Consider the following 15,423-nt stretch of genomic DNA (forward strand, 5'->3'; position numbering starts at 1 on the left):
TACAAAAACACAAACAAAATTTTAAATCAACATGGAGTTATAAATGATATGTTGTATGCCTGTATATTAGAGACACCACCCATCAATAAGAGGATGATACCGTTTTTTATACATTTCGTTTCTTATATTTTTCACTTACAAGTTTCATCTAAGGTTTCTCTTTGCCAAGTAGTTGATGAGTTGACCAGTTTTGTTCTGATTTTCTTTTGGTAGAAGATATTTATTGGAATGAAAAGTCTTCTGTGAGATACATGTAATTTGAGTTATGACATCAACTTCAATAAAGACTGTGTCATTCTGATATCATCACCCAGCTGACACAACTACCCAGAAAGCAGCAAGGGTCCTGGAAGGGGAACCTTCTGTTCAGCTGCGTCTCCTGCTTCCTGACCCGCTGCTCCTGGTCACCACCCTGACCCTCCCGTAAGCACCTGGCAAAGCATGAAGTGTCTGCCCCTCGGTTCTGTGGCTGCAGGAGGGGCATGGAGAAGGTGGGCTTTGCGGTGGCTATTTGCTCACACATGGTGGGGCGTGTATTGGAATGAGCTGCAGGATCCTGTCTCTTCATATTTTTAAATAACTAAAATTCAGAGCAGAAATCCAAGAATCAGGAGTCCTGGGTTAAAATCCCGGATTTGCCCCCAGACTCCTGGCTGACCCTAAAGGCAAGCCATTTTCGCCCCAGGGGAGTTAAAACATCCACATCTCTGTGATTAGGAAAACTGTACCAACTTCTCCCAAAAAATGGTTTGAGATCCTTACCAAAAAAGATGTTGTGTAAATGGAAAGAATGACATGGATTCACTGAAAACCTAGGACGTTCGTCACACCAGTAACGTTACAAGTGTTTAATTTATGCTGCCCCTAAGAACAAAGAGAGCACACCACGAGCTTATGACGCTCCTTTTAAACAACGTTTGGAGCCTGTAACTAGCAAAGTTCGGCAGTCTTCAAAACCGTACAGAAAGGTGCAGCTAAAACGTTCTCCAACGCTGAATGGATCCTTCCTGTGAAGTTAAAGCACTTGTAAAGTAAATGAAGTTATAGCCCAGAATTCCACTTGACAACTGGGACTCCTCCTCCCTCTGAATTACCTGTCTGGAAGAACAGAGTCACAGTGAACCTGTCTGGCCTAAATCAAAGACCCAAAGATACATACTCCTTTCTTACAGCTCATCCTGTGTCAACAACTACACCCTTTCTAAGGTCCTTTAGGTAAAACAACTCCGGGGTTCTCCGGGTTGCAAAAGGATCTGCTCTCAGGCTCGAGCTGCCTTCCTCGCTCCTGGTGCCCTTGATGTCGCGGCCATTCTGCTGTGGCTGCTGCCCCCAGGAAGGTTGAAGTCGTGCACTCGTGGCCTTGCCGGTGCTGGGAAAAGACTGGGAAGAGAGTCCTGCGCCTGCCCCCTCTTGCAGCAGGGACAGCCTGGCCGTGGCCCCATCTGCTCCTCAGTGCGACAAGGACAGGCCACCGACTGTCAAGTCACACGATTCCTACAGAGAAAAAGTACAAACTGCTCATCCCAAACGACGGCCTTATACGAGCATCCAGGTTTTCTTTTCTCATGGAGGCCCTTCTTCAGGATTCCACCCACGTAAGAGCTGGTTTTAAAATATGAAGCTCTGCGTGAGAAGGCAGACTCTAAGCCCACAAATCTACAGAGTCCCGGTGCCGCACTCACTATGGTGGCGTTAGCTCAAGGTATGACCTGAATGTGGCCAATCCGTAAAGTGTAAAATATATACCGGGTTGTGAAGACTCAGTACAGAAGAAAATAAAGAGTGTAAAATGTCTTGATAACATTGTGCAGTTTTAACACACTTAAATGGTATTTTGGATATAATGGGTTAGATAAACTATTAAAATTAACTTCACCTGTTTCTTTTTACTTAAATGTGGCTGCTAGAAAATTTTAAATTATATAAAATGAAATGGCTTGCATGTGTGGCTTGAATTATTTTTATTTTTTATTTTTTTTGTGGTACGCGGGCCTCTCACTGTTGTGGCCTCCCCCGTTGCGGAGCACAGGCTCCGGAAGCGCAGGCTCAGCGGCCATGGCTCACGGGCCCAGCCGCTCCGCGGCACGTGGGATCTTCCCAGACCGGGGCACGAACCCGTTTCCCCTGCATCAGCAGGCGGACTCTCAACCACTGCGCCACCAGGGAAGCCCCTTGAATTATTATTATTATCCAATTATTTCTATTGGATAGTCATGCTCTATATCATCTCCTATCCTGGTATGGAAAAAGAAATAAATGTTAGCTTAAATTAGTCTAGACTAACTCACGAAAATTGAAAAAGAAAAAAGATGACATTGGGCTGTGTAAATTATTTGTTTCATTTAGAGATTTCACAATGTCAAAACACCAAAGCATACTCTGCACCATTAAAAACAATATGAATTTTATACTAGATGGTCATTAGACTTTTATGGAAAAAGTGCTTCTCAAGCTGGAACCGGACTCTCAGATTCTGAATCTTACAGCGCACACGGCTCTAGCCCCTCACTGTGCAGATGAGAAAGGCAAGACTTGGAGCGACAGAGGGAGTGTTTCAGGCTCCATAGTTAGAGCAGCAGCACACGGCTGGGGATGCAGGACCGGGTGGCGGGGCTGCTCTCGACAGCACACGACCCTTCTGAGTCAGGCCACACAGGCCGAGAAAACGCTAGGCAAAGACCCACAAGACTTCACGCTCCAGTTAGAGATAAGGTCCACACGCACCTATTTTAGTTTAATAAAACAGCTCATGAGGTTACTGCCCTCTAGGAAATAGGATAGAATATTTCTCTGAATAATTGAGTTTTAGCTTTAAAAAAATTGCTATGGAAAAATTGGTACTGTGTTTTTAAGGAAAATCGCTTGATAACTCTGGAGAAAGGGCAACTGATTAATTTTACCACAAAAAAGCTCACTACATGAACCAGCACCTAGAACTGTTCCACATTTATGACTGTCGTGGTGACTGATCCCTGTGTGAAGATGCTCTGCCTTATTTATCCATCCCAGGGACAGAAGCGCCTCCTTCAAGGTGGTCCAGTGCACGATGTGCTCCCAGAGCCTGGGCTCTGCAGGAGGGTACAGTGAAGGTCTAGTTCACGTCTGACACAGAGAGAACAGCAGTGCACATCACATATTGGATCTGGGTAATGGACGGGCCATCCGAGACTAACGTTTCTAAACGTCATAAGCTTTCCCTACGTACAGATTTGACTAACCAGAGCTGGGAAGCCGTCTCCAGGGACATGCTAATGTCTCCCAAGGAAGGCCCATCAGAAAGTTCAGCTGCTCTGTCTTTGGACCATTAACACTGGATGTGGAGTGAGTCTGCAACCCCGAACACCGACCGTGGACAAGTAATTCTTCTCAAATGAACACTGGCATGGTAAGTGTACCCTCTGGGGTTGGGGCATGTGTCCCATCCCCAAATAAAATTGTAAGCACAAAGAGACAGAAATGCTCTCTCCTGCTGCTAACTGTTTTATTCAGTCATCTGTCAAATAAGGGAAAATGGCAAAAAAAAAACCCAAACCCAAACCTTTATATTTTCATTTCCTTGTGCCTGTTCTTTCCGCCATTAAAAAACAAAACAAAACCGTGGAGCTCGTCAGAAGAACAAGCCATGGTCAGGAGAGGGACACGCCTTCCCCGTCGCACTGGCTCATTTTCCAGGGAACAGAGTTACCACAGAGAAAGGACGATGTCGCACGTGTACAGTATCAGCAGTAGCCACTCTGACTTGCGACATAAAGTGACCCATTAAAAGATTTAAATGTTCCTCATTAACTTTTATCGGCCTCAATTTTTAACTTTTCTCCTCCTCTTGAAATTAACAATGAGCATTCCCTCCACCTGTGTGCCCCTTCAAGCGGCCGCATTCAGGCTCAGCGAGGTCTGGGGCAAACACCACAAACAACGAACTCCCTGGGCTGAGTTTCCTTGAACGTCTCCAAACCCTTCCTAAAAAGTCCTAAGTCTGAGGCTACATGGTTTAAACTGAGGAGAAGGATCAGAGATTTCATAGTCCTATTCTTCCAGGGTTTATCATTCCTAATCACTAAAAAGAAGCAACGAAAAGTTGAGTCCTTTCTACGTGCTGGGCATTATGCTAAGCACTTTAAATTTACCTTATGTAGTAAAATCTGTGAAAAGTAGTGCTCACCCATTAATAAACATGATACCTACAAAGAAAGAGAAAAAGATGTCCTGAAGGTGTTCCTCTCTCCACAGCTTGTGTATCAGCTGCACTGTGATATTGGCGGGGGTGGGAGGGGGGCAGAGGGAGGGATGAACAAAACCTTTTGATTTGTTTCTAGAAACAATGATGTTATATTAAAAAGCAGCATTTCAGAAAATGAAAAGTAAGTGCACATTTGGTCGGAACATTTTCAAAATATAGGAATGTTACAACAAAAAAATACAGAATTTCACCTCCATATGCACATTCACCTGTTGAAATATATTCAATGCCAGGTGATCTCTGCCTGCACTGAAAGAAATCACCTTTTAGAAGCAGATTTACCTTCTCTCCTGTCACACAAAAATAGGAACTGAGTAGAGAGACTCCTTCAGTTATAAAACTTACTGTTATTATTTATTGTTAATTTGATTATTATTGCTATATGATCCTTTTTGAAAACTGGTTAATATATATACTATAGCTCATATACAGATATGAACAAAAAAAGGAATATTTTTCAGCCACAAAAGGAAGGAAATCTTTCCATTTGCAGTGACGTGGATGGACTTGGAGGGCATTATCCTAACTGAATAAATCAAAGAAAGACAAATACTGTCTGACCTCACTCATATGTGAGAAACCTAAGAAATACAGCAAGCAGAAAACGGAGCTCATCAAAACAGAGCACAGGTTGGTGGGTGCCGGCGTGGGGGAGGAGCGGTAGTAAAAGGCAAGCGGAGGGGGTGAAGGGGGTCAAAAGGTACAACCGTCCAGTTCCGGGGATGTGACGCACCGCAGGGTGACTACAGTTAACAGCACTGTGTTGCATACTTGAAAGCTGCTAAGAGTAGAGCTTAGAAGTTCTCATCGTAAGAAAAAAAAATTGTAACTATACAAGGTGACAGGTGTTACCTAGACTTATCGTGGTGATCATTTTGCAGGATAAACAAACATCAAATCTTTATGCTGTACATCTGAAATTAACGCCACGTTATATGCCAACTAGATCTCAATGAAAAAAAAGCTATTGTTAGCTGACCCTAATTTAAGAAAACTTGTATTGCTGTAAACATGTCGATTCCATTCACAGTCACCTCAGGTGGCTGGCATGCAAACTTGGTAGCCCACTATGTACAAGAAATTTTAGAAGCAAGTTTTCCTCCTCAAAGAACAAAATGGTGTAATTCTTTTTAAAAGACTGTATTTCAGTTGCAGAGAAAAATACTACTACTATGTCAAAAATGACAATAATATGCCTTTTTTCACCTTGGAAACTTTAGACTTGAAAGCAGCCTCTAGTGCAACTTTCCCATCGCCCCAGCTGAGTTCTGAGGCCACCAGTGTAGCAGCAGCGCTCAGAAACCGCAGGGCCGGCTGGCTACAGCGCGCACGCGGCTGCTCAGGGGCAGGAGCCCTAGCCAGGTGGTTCCGCTGAGGGACGCCCCGTTTCTTTATAAAAACCGGAAAAGCAGGGACGGGCGAGCACAAGTGCAGGTACGGCAAGACGGAGAGCTCACAGGAGATTCACGTGAGTACGACAAGCATGGCTCCGCATAGTGTCCCACCGACACCAACACGGGGTGGCAGGGAGCACGAGAGAGGGCCAACGACACAGGGGGTGCAGACCGAGATCCGCACGGTCGCCTGACGGCTCTTCACAGGCGGTGCTACAGGGTGAGAAGCCAACCGCACGCTATCTGTGTAGGGCTGAGCGCCCACGAGCTACCATAAAACAAAACAGGGAGCCTGTAAAGCCAAGGCTGAAGGAGCTACACACGCTCTGCACCCCGACCACTCGCTGTCCACTTTACACCACTGTCACGACCACACGAAGCCCACGTGGGGCGGCACCGGACACGGGTCCTGGGAGCGGGTGAGACCGCGCCGGACGCGGGTCAGGGGCCGGGCGGGCCGAGAGCCTCGTGCCCGGGGCCACTGCAGAGCCAGGCCCCCTGCGACGCCACGTGGGGCGGGCAGGTACCCCCTGCAGCGTCCCTTCCCATCTCCGACCAGAGAGTCTTTGGGAGTGAAAACCTGGCCCTACGAGCCCCTTCCCTTGCAGAGCAGAGCGGCCACAGGCCAGGACTCACCAGAGGTCCACGGCTTTCTGTTCTTCCCAGCGAGGGCACAGGCCACAGGGGTGCCCAGTGCTGCTGCCGCCATGGGTCACAGGAGACGCGAGGGCCGCAGCGTGGACTCCCGGCCGTGAGGAGAGAGGAGCCTCCGCGGGCCCCCGTCACTTGCGGCTGAGTGTGGCTCCTAAGTGACAGGGAAGCACCTGGGTGACCGTCTCCGCGTGGATGGCTAAGGCGTCACGCAGCACTCTCGTTGGCTACGTGATCCGCTGGAAGCCACAGCGGAAAGACCACAGGGGCCTGGAGCCGTGTTGAGACTGAACTGTTTCAAGTCAGCGAACGTCTCTGAGGAACGAAGGGCTTCACCAGCCAGAGGAAGGGGCTGCATCAGTTGCTTCTGTTTAAACTAGAAGGACCAACGGGGCTGCTCTGGTCTGAGTCCATCCCGTCTCGGTGCCCCGGCTTCAGGTGCTCTGAAGGCTCCGCGGGCTGCAAGCAAGGGTGAACATGGAGGCCAAACATGGAGGGTGTGTGCGTGCGTGTGCGTGCGTGCGCGTGCGTGCGTGCGTGCGCATGCGTGCGCGTGCGTGCGCGGGTATGTGTGCGCGCGTATGCGTATTGTGCGTGCGCGCGCATGCGTGCGCGCGTGTGAAGGCGGCCCAGCCAGCCCAGGGAAGGCCCCTGCGGGGGCCAGGTGAGGTTAAGCCCCCGACCCGACGGAGCAGGCGCGGCAGCCTCAGGCGGGACAGGACCTCGCGTGCCACGCTCCGGTCACCAGCCTTGGCTCCGCAGTGGAGACGCTGCTGCTGGCCGTAAGGAAAAGGACGATTGTCTCTGTGTTTCAGAGGCGGCCGGCCGGCAGCAGAGCCGAGGTGGGAGCCAGTCCAATCGCCGGCACAAGGCAGGCTCTCAGCCCTCGGGTGCTGGTCAGAGACAAACTGAGCTATTCTCTCTCCAAGTCTTATTTTGGAGGAAGAAGGATAATAGCATCTATCTCACGATACTGCTGTGAAAGCTTGTAAAAAGTGTTAAGTAGTTTATACATTCAGTACTCAGTAAGGTCTTAAACTTGGAAATAAAGGCTAAACGTATATTTGAATGAATGGCATTTCAGATTCAGAGAAAGGTCTTTTCTTTAAAACAACAACAACTGACACATAGAGCAGGTTAAAAATAAAGGGCCGTCCTGGAGATTATGGTTTCCCAGTTATTCCCACACAGGCTGGCCGCTCCTCCAACCCACTACGGAGATGGGAAATGAGCTGCAGACACCGTCCTTTCACCTGCTGAACGCGAGCTCACGTGATTATCATGGTTTCCGCAAACGGCAGCCCTTCCCGATCAGATCAGGAGGCTTTAGCTACTGCAGGAAGGAGGGGAGGCCGGCAGCCACCTCTTGGCGGGAGAAGGCGGTTCACGCGTGCCCAGCGCGGTCAAGCGCCGGCCGGGACCCTGGAGGCTCCCGCTGCTGCAAGAGGCCTTGGGGCGCAGAGCCAGAGCTTCCCACTCCAGATGCTGGTGACCCATCAGAGACGCTCTTGGCGGGGGTTTAGATCCCCCCACCTGAGAGAAGGGGAAGGGCGGGGCCCAGGGGAGGAGGGAGGGAAGGAGGGGAGGGCCAGCGCCCTGCAAGCCAGGAAAGACCCCACGGGAATGTCACCTAAGCCTCCGCAGCCTCTTTCAGCCCACGAGCCTCCCGAGGTCCCACACGGGGACCTCGTTAGGGCTCATTTTAGCAGGTGACTCACTTGGCTCAGCCATTGACTGATGCTTTGGTTTCCCAGAGCCTCAGGCAGGCAGTTCTCGACAATGAGGCTTTCAGCCGCCGCTCACAGCAGGCGGTGGTATTCAAGCCACCTAAGTCCTTTCTTCCAACTTCTCACTTCAGGGTTTTTTGAAGATAAGGATCAAATGAGATGATTTCTGTTAAACCTGTATTTCCTGTACAGAGTTGATACCTTCTCCAAATTACATGATTGTACAACTATTAAACTAATACTCAACTGCAGCGGAAGTCTCTGCTCAGAACGTGGAGCTATAGCCTTTTAACTCTGGCTCCTCAGATGTTGCAGCTTCTTCCTAACCCAGTTCCTCGGGCCTGGGCTCCATCTCACAGGGCAGGGGAGGCCCTAAAGCCAGCGGCACAAATGCTGGTTTATCCCTAATTCCTGGTGAGGGTCAACGCTGGAGGCCAGTGAAAACAATAGCCATCACATCTCACAAGAAGGACTAAAGGTACCAAGAACCAACCCTGAAACGCAGTGCAGATCACAGTCAGGGGCCCGGCTGGAACCTGCCATTCGAAGGCCAGGCCTGCAGTCCAGGGCACCTCCGTTCAAAGCCAGCCTTTTTCCTGTAAAAAATGCAAATAATAATTCCTGCTCTCCTAACCGTGGTCTGACATCTGTCAGGAGAATCAAATCCAAAGATGTAAATGATAAAGCACTACACCAACACAAGAGGATAACCTTCAGGGCTTTAAAAAAAAAAAAAAAAGGTCCCGTGAAAGCACTTTGTATTTTGCTTTCAAACTTGAAATTTAAGATCCAGTGAAAATCAGCAAGTAATTCTTGACCCAAAGGAGGCACTATAAGAAAAAGCATATGAAACCATGAAGCCCAGGATTCTGATCTCTGCCCCTGCGCAGGTGAGCAGGACGGAGGTGCCACTGCCACGCCCAGGGGGAGCGTGGGGACTGTGTGGACCTGCCAGGAATGCAACCTGCCTCCCAGGCTCCGCCCAGGCAACCCTCACCCGGCAGCGCTGCCGCACTCCACCCACAGGTGAGTCAGCAGCTGAGGGCAGACCGGACACCTGCATCCGTGCTCTGAACGTGGGCAGGAAAGGACGTGGCACTTGGAGAACATCAAGATCCCGCAGGACCTCCTTCCTGCACAGAGATCTCCCACAGCTACTATCAAAACACTCTGCCTACGAATCTTTAAGTCAACTTTTACACGTATTTAAAAACAAAGATGGATCATTAGAAAGTGAGCTGCTACTGATGAGTGTGTGAGAGAGTGTGTGTGTGTGTGTGTGTGTGCGCGTGTGTGTGTGTGTGTGTCTGGGGGTCGGGAGAGGAGAAGGAATGGAGAGAGAAAGTTTCCAAAACAACAGAATCTGTGATGGAAATCTTGCTCTATCAAGAAGAATCCTGCATCAAATGACACTCTTGAAACCTGAGAGGAAACACAGGGAGGGTCTCACAAATACAGAGGTTTCTGAAGGAGCAGCTGTCAACGTTATCAGTCACACAAAGGGCACGTGACCTTGTGAACTAAAGCTACTCCTGCGGTTTCTAAATGTCGTCTTGTCAATCAGAGCCAATGTATCATTCTTTCTTTCTCTGTTTTCCATCTGCTCAGACATCCTTCTTTTAAAAACAGGAATAAAAATAAAAAAAAATAAAAATAGGACTAAAGTCTAATAATAGTAGAATCTAGAGATCATCGGGAAACTTACCACAGAATGAGAACGTATAAGCACTGCTCAGTGTTCCTTCACGGCAGCATGCAACAAGAGAGAAAACTGCTTAAACACATTTTGCTGGAATCAAGTAAATCCAACATAACTGAAACCTAAATGTGGTAAGAGCATATTCACATTTGCTCATGAGTGGAAAATGTCTTATGCTAAGTATAGGAAACAATATGTTAATAGTAAGGGGAGTAAAACATCTCATATTTTCTATAAATTCGTTTTTATAAATTTTATAAAGAGCTGATCAGATAGGGAGATTCCATTCATTTCAAGTATTTATGCAGCATCTGTTCTGTACCAGGCAGGTTGTGAGGCACAATTAAAAGAAGAACAAAATCCAGTCGTGCCTTCAAGCAGCTGAGAGGGACAGACACAAGATAACCAGCCACATCCCTTCCTGTGTTTGTGGAGGAGTGATTTTATTCTCCGAGATTTCAGATCTTAGATTCTGCAGGAAGTAATGAACAATGATTTAAGCTCGACCATTTTCTTTAGAATATGAGAAAATATAGCAAAAGTGATCTCAAATATTTTACATAACTCACAGATAGCGGGGGACTGCAGAATAATTTCGTCTCTTTCTTTAGGATCTTTACTAATAATTTCCAAATGAGGCTTCAGTCAACAGCGCAGACTGTTTCACAGATGGTTTCTCAGTTTTGCCTTCAGATAATTCTGCTTCTGTAAAACTTCACTTGTGAATTATTTGGGTTTCGTGGAAGCCCCATCCATGATCTTCTTTGCTAAAATGAGAGGGGATCTTCACTCAACAGTCCCCCAGGTTCATCCACTCGGGCATATTGAGATTGCAGGCAGAATACAACCACGGCCTCTAGAACGACTCGAAAGGCTACGTGGGAAAACCCTTTGGAACTTTGGTCCCAAGAGATGGTGGCTTTTGAAGATTCTTTACAATAAGGCATCAAGAACATGGAACAAAGTCAATATCCTATTTTGAAGCTATTTAACTAGCAAGTCAAGGTGTCAAACACTTCATTCCTGCACAATATCTATTCCAAACAAGAGCCCGGAGCATTGCCTGCTCCTGCAAATCATCACTGAGCGTAGGTGACGTCATACTTTCTGAGAGGCAGTTACATCCATATCACATGAGGAGTCTTGTCACTACAATTAAAGAGCCAGTTTTCACTGTGGGAGGAAGCAGACAGGAAGCGGGCGCCAGCAGGGACAGGAGGGAGGGCGGAGGGGCAGAGAAAGGACAGGGCCAGCCAGTGAGGAGGGGATGGCAGCCGAGGGACCCCTGCCAGGCACCTGAGACAAGAGTGAATGAGTTCCACCACTTACACGGTCATGTTCAGGAACTGAGCTGTGACTTGCTTGGGTACGAGTGGTTGCTTGGTGGCCTGCAGGGTGTGCTGACACAGCATCGGGGAGGGGGGTGACGGGGGAGGCAGGCTGCTGCTCATTGCGGCTAACTGCTGCCCCTGAAAAGGTGAGTGGCGTCTACACACCAGGCGCTGCATCTCCTGAGAGGGCAGCCCACCACCCTACACTCACTTCTTCCTCTCTCCACACAGACACACACACACACCTTTGCCAAGAACCACTTTTCTAATTTAAAGTCAGATGCTCAATTCTACCTTTTTAAAACACACTGAAAATCCGATCCCACAATGTACCCACCTCCATGTTTCTAACTTATCTGTGGATGAAAACTTGAGGAATATCCATCCTAGAAGCTTCATTCGTTAACACCACGAAGTAAACAGGGCCTGCAGTTTATAGGGTGTGTGTGGGGCATGGCCGCTCCTGTGGGGTCACCCCCAACCCGTGAAGACCTGGCCATGGAAATACGGCAACTACGACTTCCTGCACGTCTGCTGGGTGCGGTCTGACTGGAGAACGGGGTCAGGTACCGTTGACTCTCAGAGACGCAAACCCAGCAGGAAATCAAACTCCTCTCCTGAGTGTGAAGAAGAGATGTCCCAACAAGCAAGCTTCCCCTTAAATAAAATCTCAGGAAGTTTAAATGCATCCTTTCCTTCCAGATCTGTGTGAATTAATACCAGATGCAAAATGCCAGCAGCAGCCTGCACAAGGAGAGGGGGACTGGGACACAGCAGTCACCTCCCCAGCTCTGTCACCAGGTCCCCGTCCCCGCCAGAGGCTCCCTGCCCACCCCCCCCACCCCCACCCCCGCCCCCGCCCAGGTCTCTGTCACCTGCTGAGACCAAAGCTGTCCTGAAGGTCAACTCACTTGGCGGCCAAGGAACAGGGAGGGTGGGTGGTTCCCAGCTCATTTCCCCAAACACACCCTGAGCATCTGGGCCTCATCCAGCCAGTGGGAGGGGTGCAGGGAGAGCCGACAGCCAGCTCAGCGGCTCTGAACTGCCAGATACTCCTCCTCCCCTGGGACCACAAGTGGCAGAAAGAGAAAAGGACAGAAGGTAACTTTCTGTCTCTCTGGGAAATGGAAAGTCTCCCGGATCCCACTGTTGCCCTCACTTCAGCCTAAGTCAGGGGTGTGGCTCGGGCATCAGGCCTGGGCTGGGGACCAGGCGGCCTTCACCTCCGTGGTCACCTCGGCTTCGAGCAATCGCATCCCCTCAGCTCCCTCGTCTGTAAGAGGAGGACGGACTCACCCTGTCTGGAGGGTTGTGCACATTACAGAAGACGATGGATATGAAGTTTCTGGCATGTAATACGTGCCTAACATTTGGCAATTATTCTTATTTTTATTTCTGAAAGTAGCTTTTCATTACTAATCTGGGCTCCCTGACCAAAAAGAAAAAAAATTAAAGGAATATATTAAAATTCAGATGAGTCTCAAAACTTCTCCCCTAATAATGTGGAAGTCCCCGGATTGCCTCTAGGCCAGGTTTCTCTTCAGGAGCATCTGTCCTGTCAGCGGTGCGCAGTAGAGCCTCATGATATGTTTAAATGGCTTTTTGCAGAGTCCTGGAAAGAGCTCAGACTCGGGTCTCTTGATTACCTGTGCATCCCAAGAGCAAAGGACCATCCTGAAGGTGGAAAAGCTTGAAGACTCCTGTGGCCTAGCCCTTAACAATAACTTATCTCTCAATCTTTTCTGGCTAATTCTATCAAGGTGCAACCACAGTGGGACCTCATTAGCCAAACGGCTACTGTTCATTTTATTTAAGCTCAGGGCGCCATTTCCCAACTCCGCACTGCTAGACGTTAATGTCCACTTTTCACTAGAAGCGGGGCAAGGTAAGATGTGTTTGGAAAACCCTCTACTACTCCCAGCAGGCCTAGTGCAGGTTCACATATGCTAAGTTCTGAGAAGGTGGTCTTATAGTAAAGAAATCTGCTGACCTTTATGCAATATAGCGTTGTTTTGTCAGGAGGGGTTGGCTTTGGGCAGGGTCATTTGTAGCAACTAGAACCACGGCCATGGGGGATAGTCCACAGAGGTGCTGAAGGAACAATGTTCCAGGCTCTGCCGGTGCACTGCTGGTGCACTGCTGCTGCAATACTGGCTGCCTGAGCTCACTCGGACGTGGCACACAGCGCTGCGTGCTCTCATGAATACGAGCCGATGCTCCGAGTTCACGACCAGTTCATGACGGGAGTCAAGCGTGAGAATAGGTTGCGGTCGGGGCACAGAAATATTTAAGAAGATGAAGGTATTTTAAAAGTGTGAATTGTCAACTGACCTTATCCCATAAGAAATGCAGAGTTTTGAAAACCTGTGTTTGTGTAAATTGTGTATTTATGGCCCCGAGCCATTAGCGCTACAGCAATTTTTAAATAGTCATTTTTTTCTCAAGACACAACAATAACTGCAGATGTTAATTACAGGACCTGGGTGGTGGGTATATGGCTGTTCACCGTAAAATTCATGCAACAATTCTGCATCTTTAACAATGTTTCCAATAAAATAATATAAAAGATGTAACTGCACATGACTTGTTTATTCTAAAGTACCATATAATTTAATATAGTTTTTATATTCTTCATTTCAAGTTGAAATACCTCTTACCCACTTAAATAATTTTTAAATCATTTTGATCTAGGAAACAAGACTAAGAACAGAAGTTAGTGAATCTGAATCAGCAACAGGAAATGGCTTTCTATAAATTGTTGGAAAAATGTTTACAAGGAAGAGATAGATTCTCATCAGGGATGTATAGCACATTAACGCTGATTTTTAACAGGACGACTATTATGTCCTTTTCACAGATGGATAAACTGATGTATAAAACCTTGTTAAGACTCAGGCTCACTGACCCAGCTGGGATCACCTACGCCCCGTCTGGCAAACGCTCTCTACTCTTCATCATTAAAATTCATCCATAAATAAGAACATATTAGTCACTTAATCTAAAGATTTACAAATACAGCGCGTTTACGTATAAATGAGAGGGATTACATAATTAAAGCACATGTAAATGAGATGCTATTATAACTTGTTTGATCTGTGCTGGCCAAGGCTTCTCTACTCTAAAGCGCCAGGATGCAGATGTGTTTTAAACAAACAATGCTTCTCATTTTTCATGCTTAGCCTTGTTGATTTTAATTTTGGCCACATCTACTTTTACTCCTAAGTCTGTGAAGTAACCTCATTTTAATATATTTAGAAATGCAAAGGATGGTAATATTTCTTAAAATGGAGATAGCGAAATATGGATTCTTAGTTAATGATGACACTTTTTTTAGAAATCATGAAATGTCAACTTCTTTCAGAACCCATAAGTGAGCAAATGCTTTTTAGAGCATCAACATGGGTTACTGTCGGAGCCAAGGGAATCCTTAATATGCAAAACCCACCTGTATTATGGAACAAATCAGGCTTTGAACGCCAACGAGAATGACTTAACTTTGTATGTGTGTTTGTGAAATCGGAACATGTGACACTCTTGCTGAAAAGCCAGAACCTCTCAACCCTCACGTCTTACTCTCCCGGATATCTTGGCTCCTGCGGTTGCTGTACTGACACATCTCGGCAAGGAATCTTCAAAATGACATCATTTGGGAAGACCTTTTTGAGGTCTTTGAGCCACAGTGTTTCTGAAATACTTTGCTGTTAAACAAATACAAATGTGGGCCCTTTGTGCCACGGTTGTGCAACACCCAGGAGCAGTGGTACCCTGGGCATTTGGGGATGAGATGACGGCATGGTCCTTGCCGCAGACCCACTGGGCTCACAGACAGTCGTCTTGTTACTTGTGTGTTTACGTAACAGTCTCAGGCCTTTGTGTTGAATTTTTCTGGCCTGTTTTCAAAATGTCATGTATCTTTTTCCCTGATTGAAAAAGTTTATACATATTCATTTCAATATATGGAAAATACCGAAGTATACAGAAGAAAATAAACATAACCAAAAATAAGTATTACTAACATTTTGATATACTGTTTCTCACACTATCAAAATCTATTTCTGAGTTCCAATAACAAACTTCTTTTGTACCCCAGTGCAAAAATATAAAATAAGATAGAATGAAATTTGATCTATTTGGTTCCCGAAACGGAAGAACAAGACTTTGGATAAAGATGGATACCTACAGAGCCTTCTGTGTAGCTCTAAGTAAATGCAGAAGCTAAAAGGTTATACACCAAAATGGTATTATTGAAAATATAATGTACTTATTTTTACAAAATTGCCTCATATTTTTAAGAAGGTAAGACCATATAGGTCAGACAAAAGAAAGTTTCAGCTTCTCTTGTTAACATCTCCTTTCTCCCACTTTCTTATTACTTCTGAAA

At 47.0% G+C, this 15,423-nt stretch overlaps 1 protein-coding gene across 3 annotated transcripts in view; it reads right to left on the reverse strand.

Moving 5' to 3' along the window:
- GMDS (GDP-mannose 4,6-dehydratase) overlaps positions 1 to 15,423 on the reverse strand; it is a 499,210-nt gene that overhangs the window by 240,044 nt on the left and 243,743 nt on the right. Inside the window, exon 9 of one of the 3 annotated variants that reach the window (XR_009533609.1) lies at positions 13,699 to 14,962. The exons of the other annotated variants lie outside the window; for them this stretch is intronic. The gene's annotated coding sequence lies outside the window, so the exon portion shown is untranslated. Of the gene's footprint in view, positions 1 to 13,698; positions 14,963 to 15,423 lie in introns of those variants that run through there. 3 annotated transcript variants of the gene reach the window in all.

This window comes from Mesoplodon densirostris, chromosome 10 (genome assembly GCF_025265405.1).
Source record: "Mesoplodon densirostris isolate mMesDen1 chromosome 10, mMesDen1 primary haplotype, whole genome shotgun sequence".
Classification (NCBI taxonomy): domain Eukaryota; kingdom Metazoa; phylum Chordata; class Mammalia; order Artiodactyla; family Ziphiidae; genus Mesoplodon; species Mesoplodon densirostris.